This window comes from Globicephala melas, chromosome 18 (assembly GCF_963455315.2).
Source record: "Globicephala melas chromosome 18, mGloMel1.2, whole genome shotgun sequence".
Classification (NCBI taxonomy): Eukaryota; Metazoa; Chordata; class Mammalia; order Artiodactyla; family Delphinidae; genus Globicephala; species Globicephala melas.
In genome coordinates this window covers 46846399-46860795 of record NC_083331.1, presented here as the reverse complement: position 1 = coordinate 46860795, position 14397 = coordinate 46846399, and the positions used below count along the sequence as shown (strand labels likewise).

Below are 14397 nucleotides of genomic sequence, written 5' to 3'. Positions count from 1 at the left end.
GTGATGACTGAAGTCACAGGAGTACATAGGACGGCAGAGGATTATTTCTTTTCTGTATCACTTTTATTAGAGTCACAAGAATAGCCTGTTAAAAATGCAGATTCCTGGGCTTCATTCTGGACCTACTTAATCACAGTCTCTGAGGGCAGGATTTAGAAACCTGCATTTTCAACAAAAATCTTAGATGATTCTTACACTCACTAACATTTGAGAACCACCACTGAGGTGTAAGAACAGAGCAAAGGGCAGACAATGAGGGACACCTACATTCCAGGTCTAGAAGAAGATGACTATATCAGCTAAGAAGACTAAAGAGCCATATGAGGGAGAACGGTGTTGCAAAGCAAAGAGAGGACAAAATTTCTAGAATATCTATAATATCTATAATGTCATGCCACAGAGAGATCAGGGGACTGAGACGAGAATACTGACAATGAGGAAGTCATTGGTGATCACTGAGGAAGGGCATAGATGAAGGAAGAGGGGAGAGAGCAGAAGGAATTAAGAACAGAGAGAACGGTTAAGTTTTGAAAGTTATGTATGTTAACACGCACACGAACACGTGCACTCGTGCTCATTTGTTGAAGAGGGACCACAGGGGAAAAAAAGTAAGGGAAGAGACTAAAAAATCCCTGGGTGAAAAAGACTCAGGAAAATAAATTTAGATGATTTAACTGTAATAATGAAAAGATATATGATGGAATTGATGGTTTGGGGAAGTGGAAGTGACCTGCAATAAAGATAATGGGAAATAGGATAGATACAGAAAAATAAAAATACCGGGCAACAGGAATGAGGGCCTTGTTGATGTTCAACAACATGAATCTGTTATGCTTCCAAGCAGCAAAAGTAACAAATTTCCACAAGAAATTTTCAGTACGTTAACACAGAATCAAAGAATTTTCTCTCCTCTCCTCCCTTTCATTAAATGTTGATAGAGTAACTACCTGATTGTAAGATACTAGGCTAAAGGTGGGAATGTCAAGAAAAGCCTGATGGATGAATCTGGCAACGAAGCAATGGCGAGTGCTCATGAATGTAGTGCTCAGATGGTTGATAAGGTCCAAGGCTGGGTTAGGAGGCAAAGTGGAGCCAGGAGGGGCTTGACAGATTGGAAATGCGAAGAGTTTATGAGTCTGGGACTCCTAATGAGTACAAATAAAGCACAGATTTACTGGGAATGAAAGGACTGGTAGAGCTGGAAGGACTGGGAGAGCTGGAAGGACCGGTGATTATAGTGTCAGAGAATGGAATTTTCAAGATCAAGTGCTTTAAATTTCTTTCCCCCTCAAAGTTGCCCCTGAGAAATTCATTTTAATGTGGTTCACTTGTACAACAATGCTGATGGGGAAGGAGGGATTTATAGTGTGATTTGTAATAGCTCTTGAAAGAAAAAAATTATAGTCATTTATGAATTATCAAGGCACACCAGTAAGGGAAAAAGTTTAAACAATTATATTATTTGTTTGATGTGTAAACAGAATATAATTTATAAATAAGTCATTGTTTTTCTTCAGTGGTGGCTGGCATTTGGTGCACACACGCGCACACACACACATTCATATGACCTGGTATGTGAACCTTTAAAAAGATGGCTTAAAGAATAAATTCTAGTATATTGTCCTGGATCCATGTAATTGAATTTTTTTCCAGAATGAACTATAACAAAGACATCTTGGTTTAAGCACTTGGCAAGGTTAGACACAGAGCTGTTACTACAATTAAAGTTAATGTTTTGTCCACGTAATGAATCAGACCTTTGTATGGTAAATATATGTTCATCATTACTAAAATAAAAAGGTTAATTTCTATATAATTCTACATCAGAACCTCAAAAAATAAGAGACAGAATGACAATAATTAATGAAAATTTATACACGTTAAGGGCAATTTCTGGTATTGTGTTTTGATTATGTCACATATTACCTATGAATACTGTTTGTTCCAACAGCCTCTTCACTTTAAATCTTTATGAAACTATTACCCATCAACAATTTAATTATTCCTCATGTCCAGTCACATTACATAGTGTGCATCCATAAAATATGTAACACTAACTTCACAAGGAGTGATGTACCACATGAAATACACAGACACACAGAGAAAACGAAGTCTCTCCCAAATTCCTTAACATTACAAAAAAGTAAGTTCTGTTGTCTATGTCAAGAAGTTAATTTTTCTCTAGACAATGTTACTTTCCCGGGGGTATTTTCCTGCTACCAACAAAAATAGCTTTAAGGACTGCCAAATCGCACAAGTGACAAAAGGTGGCCACAGTTACCTTCACAGAAAAGTGAGTCACTGACATCTTCCTCACTCCTTCCTTTCCTTTCCTCCTATCTTTTCTCTGTGGTTCTCAGATTTCATTCTCTTTCATGTCTCTGTTTTTTTCTTTTGTTAGAGCAGTTTGAGGTTCACAGCAAAATTGAGCAAAAGTACAGAGAGCCCCACATATTCTCTGCCTTCCCACAACCCCACAGTCATCACCATTTGTTACAATTAATGAACCTACACTGACACACCATTATCACCAGAAGTCCACAGTTTACATTAGCGTTCACTCTTGGTGCTGTATATTCTATGGGTTTTGACAAATGTACACTCGTCCCTTGGTATCCACAGGGGATTGGCTCCAGGACCCCCCATGGATACTAATATCCGAGGATGCTCAAGTCCCTTATATAAAATATGATGGTTGGGTTTCCTGGATGGCGCAGTGGTTGGGAGTCCGCCTGCCAATGCAGGGGACACGGGTTCAAGCCCTGGTCTGGGAGGATCCTATATGCCATCGAGCAACTAAGCCTGTGCACCACAACTACTAAGCCTGCACTCTAGAGCCCGCGAGCCACAACTACTGAGCCCGTGTGCCACAACTACTGAAGCCTGCGTGCCTGGAGCCTGTGCTCCGCAACGGGAGAGGCCACTGCAGTGAGAGGCCCGTACACTGCCACGAAGAGTAGCACCCGCTCACCGCAACTAGAGAGAGCCCGCGTGCTGCAATGAAGACCCAACACAGCCAAAAATAAATAAATAAAATAAATAAATTAAAAAAAATATATATGATGGCATAGTATTTGCATATAACCAACACATATCCTCCCATATACTTTAAATCATCTCTAGATTACTTATAATACCTAATACAATGTAAATGCTATGTAAATAATTGCAAATACTATGTGAATAGTTGCAAAGACAATGTAAATACTATGTAAATAGTTGCTGGTGTGAGCAAATTCAAGTTTTGCTTCTTAGAACTTTCCAGACATTTTCCTGAATATTTTTGACCTGCAGTTGGTTGAATCCGTGAATGTGGAATCTGTGGATATGGAGGACCAACCGTAATCCCATGTATCCACTGTTTATATCATAAAGAATATTTTCACAGCCCTAAAAATCCCCTGTAGCTCTGTCTATTATTTCCTGGCAACCACTGATCTTGTTACTGTCTCCATAAGTTTCGCCTTTTCCAGAATGTCATTTAGTTGGAACCATACAGTAAGTAGTCTTTTCAGAATGTCTTTGTCTGTTTTTAAAAGTTACTTTTTCTCCTTCTGCCTTGCTTTTGTTTTTTTTTCTGTATTAAATGTTACAAAACAATCTGTCTTCAAAACTAAAAGTAATCCACTCATTTGATCAAATTTCAATAGAACATTTTATTTGGAACTTAATATTTTACAAATGAGGAAAATGAGGCACAGAGGGGTTAAACAACTTATCCAACTTTTACAACTTGTAAGTTACCAAAAATGAGATTTTAACCCAGTGGGTCTGGCTCCAGTATCACGTGCTTCGCCAATATTCATCATTGCCTCTCGATAACAGAAAAGAAAGCAGTATTATGTAAGACTAGCCCAAAATGTGAAGAGATAAGAATTCCTTTCCCTTACCCTTTATTCCCAAAATAAAGAACGTGGACTAAAAGCTTGCATGTATATGCACACAGACAAACAGTAAAGAAATGTGGCCAATTTACCACAAAGAAATATGCTTCATAGCCATTCTTCCATGCTAAAAATATCTGATTGCTTCTACCCGGGCACCTCTGTTCATGTGGGACTTTCAAGCTAGAGCCACTTTCCTTGCTGCTTTGGTCACTTTCAGAAGATATACAAGAACCATGGCATTCATTTTATGTCTTTCTTGTGCCCATTTGGCTAGAACTATAGGCAGCAACAGTCGCTATCCTCTTTCCTGCTTTACTTTCTTCATACAACTTAAGTTCTAATTGAGAATATATTTTACTTGGAACAAATCCTTGTTTCTAATCCCAGTAGAACATAAGCTCCAAAGGGCAGGAATTTTTGTTTGTTTTATCCACTGATTATTCCCAGGGCTTAGAACAGTGCCCAGCACATAGTAGGCGTTCAATAAATATTAACTGTAAGACTGAATTTCATATAAATACTACCTAACATTTGACAAAGTCACTTACTTAGTTTATTTCTTCTTTTCCTTTTTAATTTTTTAAAAAAATTAATTTACTTATTTTTGGCTGTGTTGGGTCTTCATTGCTGAGCGCGGGCTTTCTCTAGTCGTGGGGAGCAGGGGCTACTTTTTTTTTTTTTTTTTTTTTTTTTTGCGGTACGCGGGCCTCTCACTGTTGTGGCCTCTCCCGTTGTGGAGCACAGGCTCCAGACGCACAGGCTCAGCGGCCATGGCTCACGGGCCCAGCTGCTCCATGGCATGTGGGATCTTCCCGGACTGGGGCACGAACCCGTGTCCCCTGCATCGGCAGGCGGACTCTCAACCACTGCGTCACCAGGGAAGCCCAGGGGCTACTCTTCATTGCGGTGGCTTCTCTTGCTGCGGAGCATGGGCTCTAGGCACGCGGGCTTCAGTAGTTGTGGCACACAGGCTCAGTAGTTGTGGCGCACAGGCTTAGTTGGTCGGTGGCATTTGGGATCTTCCTGGACCAGGGCTAGAACCCATGTTCCCTGCGTTGGCAGGTGGATTCTTAACCACTGCACTATTTAGGAAGTCCCTAAATAGTTTATTTCTTAGGCTGTGTTAAATGACATGGAATAGACTAAGACATTTTACAATAACATTACCTTCATAAATTTTTCCTACACAGTCCTTTCTTGTGTGAAGAGCCATAGGGATACAAATTTATTTGGGGGAAAAGTAACATCGTTTCTATAATGGAAAATCCTGCTATTTATTGGAGTTTGTCAAGAATAATGTCTGTGATTTAGTGATAAAAATGTTAAAACATGGATATAAGGCCTTCAAAAAAACTCAGTAAAGTGTAAAACAAGATTTATTTTAAGAAGGGAACCACCATGGAATGAGAGGGTTGCCTTTTTGTGAAGATGAAGCCTGACTACTTCCCTAGATAAAGAAGGAAAATAGTGGGGTTCTCTGAGTCATGGTCATACATATGAATTATAAATAATTTGGTGGAGAGTTACAGACTGAAATTATTCATATTTGTAAATGGTACTAATTCCAACCAACGGGAGAAACCACAGTAAATTTGTTCAAGATTGTTCAAGGGGCAGTCTTGAACAAACTGAAAAAACAGATTGAAAAGGGGCAGGACAAAAATATGGAAACATATTAACAATTGCTTCACCATGACACTATTAATTCAAAATGAGAGATTAGATTAGCATTGCTCCTGGAGATGGTGGATACATACAACTGGGAAGCATTACAGGTTTTTATACGACAGTCACACCAGATGACTCCCTATCTCTCTAACATGCTTTACTCATTCTTACTTTTTCACCTTTCTTCTCTTTTCAACCCCTAAACTGATTTCTCAAGAAGGCTTCCATAAGGAGAAAAAAATGTGTTACATATCTGTCCAGATGAGTGTTTGCACTTTGTGGGTTGCAAGCCGTATTAAAAAAAAGAAAAAAGAAACAGAACAAAATAGCAATGAATAGAAGGTGCTACACGTGGTAAGGGTATTCACTGTGATGGGAAAATCATTTCAGATACACACACATACCTATATACATATACACACACACACACACACACAAGCAAATACACATACATACATATGTACTGGGTTGCTATGTAATATGCATTTCTTACTACAGGTCATGGTCAAAAAAATATGAAAGATATTTGTCCAGGTGGTAGTTACATCTTTAATTATAAAGGACCAGATTTATATTCAAATCAGTCCCAATCCAAATCAGTCTCAGGTCAACTTTGTAGCCAGTTTTCTGAGGGCTTGATCACTAAGTGAAAATTTTAGATCTGAAGAGTGAAGGGACCATGTGTTACAGTACTCAATATGCTAACTAGGCCAACAGCATATCCATCAGGAACCTGAATGAACTGAATAGACTTTGCATTTGAGTCACTTTTCTGATTCTCTGATTCTTCTCTGATACACTTGGCAATCTAATGAAGTCCACTCAGTCACAAGAACTTCTTTCAGGCCTCAGGAAGCCTGGCAGGCTGGTAAACTCATGGGTCTCACACTCTGAAGATTTCAGTTAGCCCAAGGAACATTTCTATGGTTTCACACCATAGTACCACTAGTATTAAGTAAGCACTCAAAATTGCTAGCCTTTATTATTATTATCTATTCACATAATTTGATTTTAATAAAGTATTTACTTAAATATTTATAATAAAGACTATGTTATCAGTGCTGTTAAATAATGTTTATCTTAATTATCTTATTACATATTATTATTGCTTAACTCTTGCTTTTCTATATAATGATTCAACAAATTAGTTGAATTTTATCAGTAATTCATGTTCTCTAATTTAAACTGAACAATTCTAGTTAATTTGAAGTTTTTATTAGTTTTAAAATATGCAGTTTTGCACACTTCTCCTAAAATGCTAAGTTTGTATGCAATTAAATATACTTTTTCGGGCTTCCCTGGTGGCGCAGTGGTTGAGAGTCCGCCTGCCGATGCAGGGGACACGGGTTCGTGCCCTGGTCCGGGAAGATCCCACATGCCGCGGAGCGGCTGGGCCCGTGAGCCATGGCCACTGAGCCTGCGCGTCTGGAGCCTGTGCTCCGCAACGGGAGAGGCCACAACAGTGAGAGGCCCGCGTACCATAAAAAAAAAAAAAAAAAAAAAAAAAAAATATATATATATATATATATATATACTTTTTCATTTGAGAAGAGCAACTGATTACTCTTTAATTGCAGTTTTAATACCATGTACGTCTTCACAGAAATTAATTATCATTAACAAATCTTACTATATTGTGTTAAAATTCATTCGAATAGTTCACTCTGAATATTTCCATATAGGCAAAATAAGCATAAGTTACTCCAATTCTGGAACTACTATTTCTTTTAAAAAATGCCACCTTTATTAATAAAATACTTATTTCATCAATACCATGGCCAGGTGAAATATAATGACATATAGGACAAAAACCAAACAAACAACAAAACTGTCAGCATTTACTGAGTGATTAACATGTCAGCGTGCTAAATGCTTATCTTAGATTGGGTTATCTCTAATTCTTGGGGCAAACATATATACAGTATTATTATTCCCACCTTACAGGTTGAAAAATTGAGGCTTACAGAGGATAAATAACTTGCCTAGAGTCATGTAAGCCAGTCTGCCTTACTTGAAAGCCTATGGCTTTCATAATCCAATGGTAAGTGAATATAGCAACATTTAAGCGCTACAGACATGTAAGACGTTCTTAACCTTTATTATATCTTTTTATTACTCATCTTAGCTATTGGTTTTATTTCCCTTTCACCCTAAAACAAAACAAAGCAAAAGAAAAAACTCCCCAGTGTTTTTAATAAAGGTTGATGATTCTACGGATCCCATGCAATTGAAGTATTTTTTTTCATGGTGGTGGTGGGTAGAGATGATATATACTGACTTCTGGTTCCATATATAACAGAAAGCATGTGGTAGAGTCTGTGATACTGTAAGGTTTTCTTTTTTTCTCTGATTAGCAGCTCTGATTTCACTGTCATTCTTTGGCCTTCTTGGTTGGGATCTCCACTCTGCTTCAAGTTCATTCTAGTATACCTCAATACTTTAATATACTTTGTCCCATAAAAACCCAAAACTAATCCTTCAACAAATGTCTATTTACTACCTACTAGAAACAAGAAATGTACTAAATGGGAGAAATACCCAGACCAATAAAAACAGAGTCCCTCCCCTTATAAAGCTTATAGACAGCCATGTCAACAATTGTGTGTGTGTGTGTGTGTGTGTGTGTGTATAGGTATATTTGGTATCATGGGGATACATAAGTCATTTTTACCTGGGGTTCAGAAAAGGCTTAAAAGAGTAGGTGATTACTTGAAATTGATCTTGAAAGACAAGTATCTGTGATTTAGACAAGCGTGTGCTGGGCAGACACCAGAATGTGCAAAAGCATGGAGACACAAAATAGCATAGAGTGCTTGGAGAATTACAAGTAAAGGACAAGTAGTTACGTATGGAGGGAGCATGGTGTAATGAGTGAGAGTGTGTATGTGTGTGTGTGTGTGTGTGTGTGTGTGTGTGTGTGTGTGTGTGTGTGTGTGATGTAAGATGAAACTGGGTAGGTGGGCAGGGGCTGGATAATGGACGGTCTTATATATCATTATTCTTAGGAAACAAACAACTCTGACTGTGGGAGAAACAAAATCAGATTTATATTTAGAAACAGCACTCTGGCAACAAGGTGGAGGGCTTAAAGAATAGAGTAAGGCGGAACAGATGGTTACTAAAATAATTCAGATGAGAGATGGTATAAGAGGTTGTACCCAGTCAGTACCACTAACGCAGGAGGTTGAGTAGAGAGACGTTCAGAGATGATGTGAAAAGAGCGGGGAGGACTTGGTATTTGCTGAATACTCCTTCTGTACTCTTTGAATTATGATTATCTATACTTAGCCCATACACAACTGACTTACTAAAAAAAGGTTAAAACAAAAAGATTTATTGCGGGTGGTAGCTGAAGCCACAGAACAAGATGAGGTAAGACGTGCATCTTAGTAAGAAGAAAACAGTGCCAGGACAGAACTCGGGGGCACGCTGACAGTTACGGAACAGAGGAACAAAAGGAAACGAAGGAGACTGAGAAGTAGCAGGATAATAAAGTGGTGGGGCAGGAGCAAAAGACACATTACCTGGCGGAGAAGGCAGCTGCAAGCAAGGGCCTGGGGAAGGGAGGGTAACAGAAAATGAGGACGACAAGTAGGTTAGGGTCAAATTGGTCTTCTATGCCATGCTAAAGAATCTGGACATTGGGAGGCAATGGACATTTTAAAATAGGAAATCATGATCTACAGTAGGGAGGACAGTTCTGGTTGGAAGAAAGACTTTTGATGGACTGATGAATTAAACTGCATTTGCTAAATTTAAAAAATTGTAGGCAACACAGTACCTCATCCAAGTGTTTACTTTTTAAGCCTTGTATTTCTAATGGTGAAATAAAAGCACTGTTCTTTATTAAAGGAATTTTATGTATCAACAAGTTTTCAGGAAAACACCTTGGGAGGCAATGGGACCCAATAAATCACACTATTTTTCACCTTTCCTATGAAATGAAAATGGAAAGGTTTTCATAGGAAAGGTCATGCTTGCACATGCTTGCACATGAAGAAATTTGGTCGTAGCTGTTTATACTGTGATTTCAATTGAGTTCTGAGTATGGATAATCCTTCATAGGTTGAGTTTAGCCACCATTTCAAGTGTCTTCATAAAGATTACAACGTGATTTGGCATTGAAACAAAGTTTGTGTTAGAAGAAAAGCATAGAGAAAAAGTTGTGTAATGTATGATAAAAATCACTGCCTAAAGACTAAAGGAATGTTTGCCTAAAATTAAAATTAAAGTGATAATAAAGCATTGCATCACAGTTTAACTGGCAGCATCCCCGCTTTTATTCTTTAGTACGTAAAATAGTGGAGTTTTTTATTGTGCCAATGGAATGCTAGAAATATGGTGGGAAAGGCTGACCTTGAAGTTTTAGGGCTGGGGTTGGCACGTGAATATCCTCCTTTAAAACGCTGAGGCGGGGCTGTAGGAGTCGTGTGTACTATAGACTCCTTCCAAGGGACTGGGCTCACTGAGGATGCTGGCAGAACACACCCTGCATTACTAGCGTCAGGTAACTCAAAGGACAGAGGCAAATGTTTTACTCATCTAGATACTTATGTTTACTATGTTTGTGGAAATCATGTTTCCCAAGGTCACTAGTAGATACTAGAACACACAGGCAAGTATTACAAAGACTCCATAAAGCACGAACGCCTTCTGCCACATAATTTTTCCTTGTCTGAGCATACATTAGATACCCTTGCTATCTCCTTTTCTCAGTCTTGAAGCTTTCAAATCACATGTTATGTTTTTAGATGCTTCTGAATTTTTCCTATAGTAAATCCCTTTACTGGGATGCTGTAACATTTCCATATTCCTTTAATATACTTGCTCTTGATAATGAATGGAGAAGGTGAGGAAGAAAGGGAGAGAGAGAGGGAATACCACATGTACGCAGTAACTAATTCAAACTACAGAGGAGGAATATTAACTGAAAGGATCTCTTCCATCCATCCTAGAACCTCAGTACCTCCTCTCCAATAATAACCAACATCAATGATTTCTTTTGGAGTGCATCACTCCAAGTATTTCCATGCATACATCATAAGCACATTTAGGTGTGTATGTATGGGTCTCCAAGTATATGTATGTATATACTTACTTGGCAGTTAGATTTTGGGTACAAACAATATTGTTGGAATGTAATCCTTGTTTACAGATACATTAGAAAAAATTTTACCACTTATTTTCATAATCTTTATACATCTACCTATGTTTGGTGGATGGGTTAGGTCAATGATCGAGCTAATGAATCAACATTTATATTATACCTATTATGAGTTCGATAATGCGTTGGTTGCCAAATCTATGCCTTTGAAAAATCTTATGTGAGTTGGAATAAATCCCAACAATTAAAAAATACAGGGGCTTCCCTGGTGGCGCAGTGGTTGAGAGTCCGCCTGCCGATGCAGGGGATACAGGTTCGTGCCCTGGTCGGGGAAGATGCTATGTGCCGCGGAGTGGCTGGGCCTGTGAGCTATGGCCACTGAGCCTGCGCGTCCAGAGCCTGTGCTCCGCAACGGGAGGGGCCACAACAGTGAGAGGCCCGCGTACCGCAAAAAAAAAAAAAAAAAAAAAAAAAAAAAAAAATACCGTGAAAATTAGTTCCTCGCTTCTACTCCCAATCCCAGTGGTACCACTGCTTGATGTCAGAGAGACAGACATGGATGGTCCTGGAGGCTCACTTCCTACTACTAGAATAGGCTGATAGGCGGTAAGTTCTAGAGGTTCCCTCTTCCACTGTTACACAGTCACCTAGATGCTCCCTACTCTCTTCCACTTTAAATGTGCACAGTGTTTGGGGATCTCTATCAGATCCCTTTATGTGGTGCATCCAGACCTTCTCTGCTACGCCTAAGCACACCTATCTGTGGGAAGATAACTTGGGTGATGGTGTATGCTCTGTTAATTCTTTGATTGTAAGTTTATCAAATAAAGCTGATTTTATATTCATAATGCGTGAATAGTGGTACTTGTAAGCCCCTGGCATGACAGTTGTATGTTTTCTAAACTTTTTCTCTACTTTTTTTTTTTTTTTTTTTTTTGTGGTACGCGGGCCTCTCACTGTTGTGGCCTCTCCCGTTGCGCAGCACAGGCTCCGGGCGCGCAGGCTCAGCGGCCATGGCTCACGGGCCCAGCCGCTCCACGGCACGTGGGATCCTCTCGGACCGGGACACGAACCCGTGTCCCCTGCATCGGCAGGCGGACTCTCAACCACTGCGCCACCAGGGAAGCCCTTTCTCTACGTTTTAACAGAAACACAACCCTACCCCCTACACACACACTCACATACACACACACATTAAAACCCAAATGGAGGAACACAATATTATTCTGCAATCTTACTTTTAAAAATATTTATCAAGATAGTATGAATGTTCTTTAAAGTTAATACATATAGATCTACTTTATTCTACCTATGCATCTTGAAGTCTCTCTTAAATCTAGCAATCTAAAGGAAACCATAAACAAGACAAAAAGATAACCCTCACAATGGGAGACAATATTTGCAAATGAAACAACAGACAAAGGATTGATCTCCAAAATATACAAACAGCTCACGGAGCTCAATATCAAAAAAACAAACAATCCAGTTAAAAAACGGGCAGAAGACCTAAGTATACATTTCACCAAGGAAGACATACAGATGGCCAAAAGGCACATGAAAAGATGCTCAACGTCACTAATTATTAGAGAAATGCAAATCAAAACTACAATGAGGTATCACCTCACGCTGGTCAGAATGGCCATCATCAAAAAATCTAGAAACAGCCCTCTTGGTGCTGCTTGTGTGCTCGTTCGGTGCGGACCTGGTACCTCTTTTGGGAAGCGGCAGCAGAGGAGGCTCCGGCGCTCGCCGTGGCCCATGAAAAGTCCAAGGAAGGAGTCAAGACTGAGAACAACGATCGTATTAATTTGAAGGTGACGGGGCAGGATGGTTCTGTGGTGCAGTTGAAGATTAAGAGGCATACACCACTTAGTAAACTAATGAAGGCCTATTGTGAATGATAGGGTTTGTCAATGAGTCAGATCAGATTCCAATTTAACAGGCAGCCAATCAATGAAACAGACACACCTGCAGCTGGAAATGGAGGCTGAAGATACAATTGATGTGCTCCAGCAGCAGACAGGAGGTGTCTACTAAAAAGGGAACCTGCTACTTTACTCCAGAGTTCTGTTCCTCCCGACCAAGAAGACACTCTCAATTAGAAAACAGCAATTTGGTTCCACCACATCCTGGCTACTACAGTATAGTTTCTCTATTCTTTCATTTTTCCCCTTCCCCATTCCTTTATTTTTATACATAAAGTAACTGGTATATGTGCACAAGCATATTGCTTTTTTTTTTTTTTAACTAAATGGCCAATGGTATGTTTTGATTGACATCAAATGGAGATGGAATGGGGAAAAATACTGGTTCTGTGAAGATACCCCCTTTTCTCCATTAGTGGCATGCTCATCCGCTCTTATCTTTTTTTTTAAAAAAATTATTTATTTATTTATTTTTGGCTGTATTGGGTCTTCGTTGCTGTGCGTGGGCTTTCTCTAGTTGCGGAGAGCGGGGGCTACTCTTCATTGCAGTGCGTGGGCTTCTCATTGTGGTGGCTTCTCGTTGCAGAGCATAGGCTCTACAGCACAGGCTCAGTAGTTCTGGCACATGGGCTCAGTAGTTGTGGCTCACGGGCTCTAGAGAGCTGGCTCAGTAGTTGTGGCGCACGGGCTTAGTAGCTCCACAGCATGTGGGATCTTCCCGGACCAGGGCTCGAACCCGTGTCCCCTGCATTGGCAGGTGGATTCTTAACCACTGCGCCACCAGGGAAGCCCTGCTCTTATCTTTATATTCCAGTAAGATATTTTGCTCTCACTGTTTAACAAAAAAAGAACATAAAAATTATTGCATACGTTGTTCGATTGGAGAATTTTAATGTTTTTCATTTATCATTGTAAAACCAAGGACAATTTTATAACTTTTTTGTACGTAGCTGTTACATGCAGGGCAATCTGTCTTTAAGTAGGGATAAATTACTCTAAAATAAATGAATCCTAGATAGTTTTCCCTTCAAGTCAAGCATCTGTTTGTTTAAATAAACTTCTTTTTTTTTTTAAAAAATCTAGAAACAATAATTACTTGAAAGGGTGTGGTGAAAAGGGAACCCTCCTGCACTCTTGGTGGGAATGTAAATTGATACAACCACTATGGAAAACAGTATTGAGGTTCCTTAAAAAACTAAAAATAGAACTACCATATGACCCAGCAATCCCACTACAGGGTATATACCCTGAGAAAACCATAATTCAAAAAGAGTCATGTACCAAAATGTTCACTGCAGCACTGTTTACAATAGCCAGGACATGGAACCAACCTAAATGTCCATCGACAGATGAGTGGATAAAGAAGATGTGGCACATATATACAATGGAATATTACTCAGCCATAAAAAGAAATGAAATTGAGTTATTTGTAGTGAGGTGGATGGACCTAGAATCTGTCATACAGAGTGAAGTAAGTCAGAAAGAGAAAAACAAAATACTGTATGCTAACGCATATATATGGAATCTAAAAAAAAAAAATGGTACTGCTGAACCTAGTTCCAGGGCAGGAATAAAGAGATAGACATAGAGAATGGACTTGAGGACATGGGGTGGGAGGATGAAGCTGAGGCTAAGTGAGAGTAGCATCGACATATATACACTACCGAATGTAAAATAGTTGGCTGGTGGGAAGCAGCAGCACAGCACAGGGAGATCGGCTCCGTGCTTTGTGATGACCTAGAGGGGTGGGATAGGGAAGATGGGAGGGAGGCTCAAGAGGGAGGGGATATGGGGACGTGTATGCATATGGTTG

The 14397-nt window shown here is 39.5% G+C and overlaps 1 protein-coding gene and 1 pseudogene across 5 annotated transcripts in view; one reads left to right on the top strand and one right to left on the bottom strand.

Annotated features, from left to right (window-relative positions):
- PIBF1 (progesterone immunomodulatory binding factor 1) overlaps positions 1-14397 on the bottom strand; it is a 212483-nt gene that overhangs the window by 42563 nt on the left and 155523 nt on the right. The window lies entirely within an intron of this gene.
- Positions 1020-12696, top strand: LOC115843027 (small ubiquitin-related modifier 2 pseudogene; annotated as a pseudogene).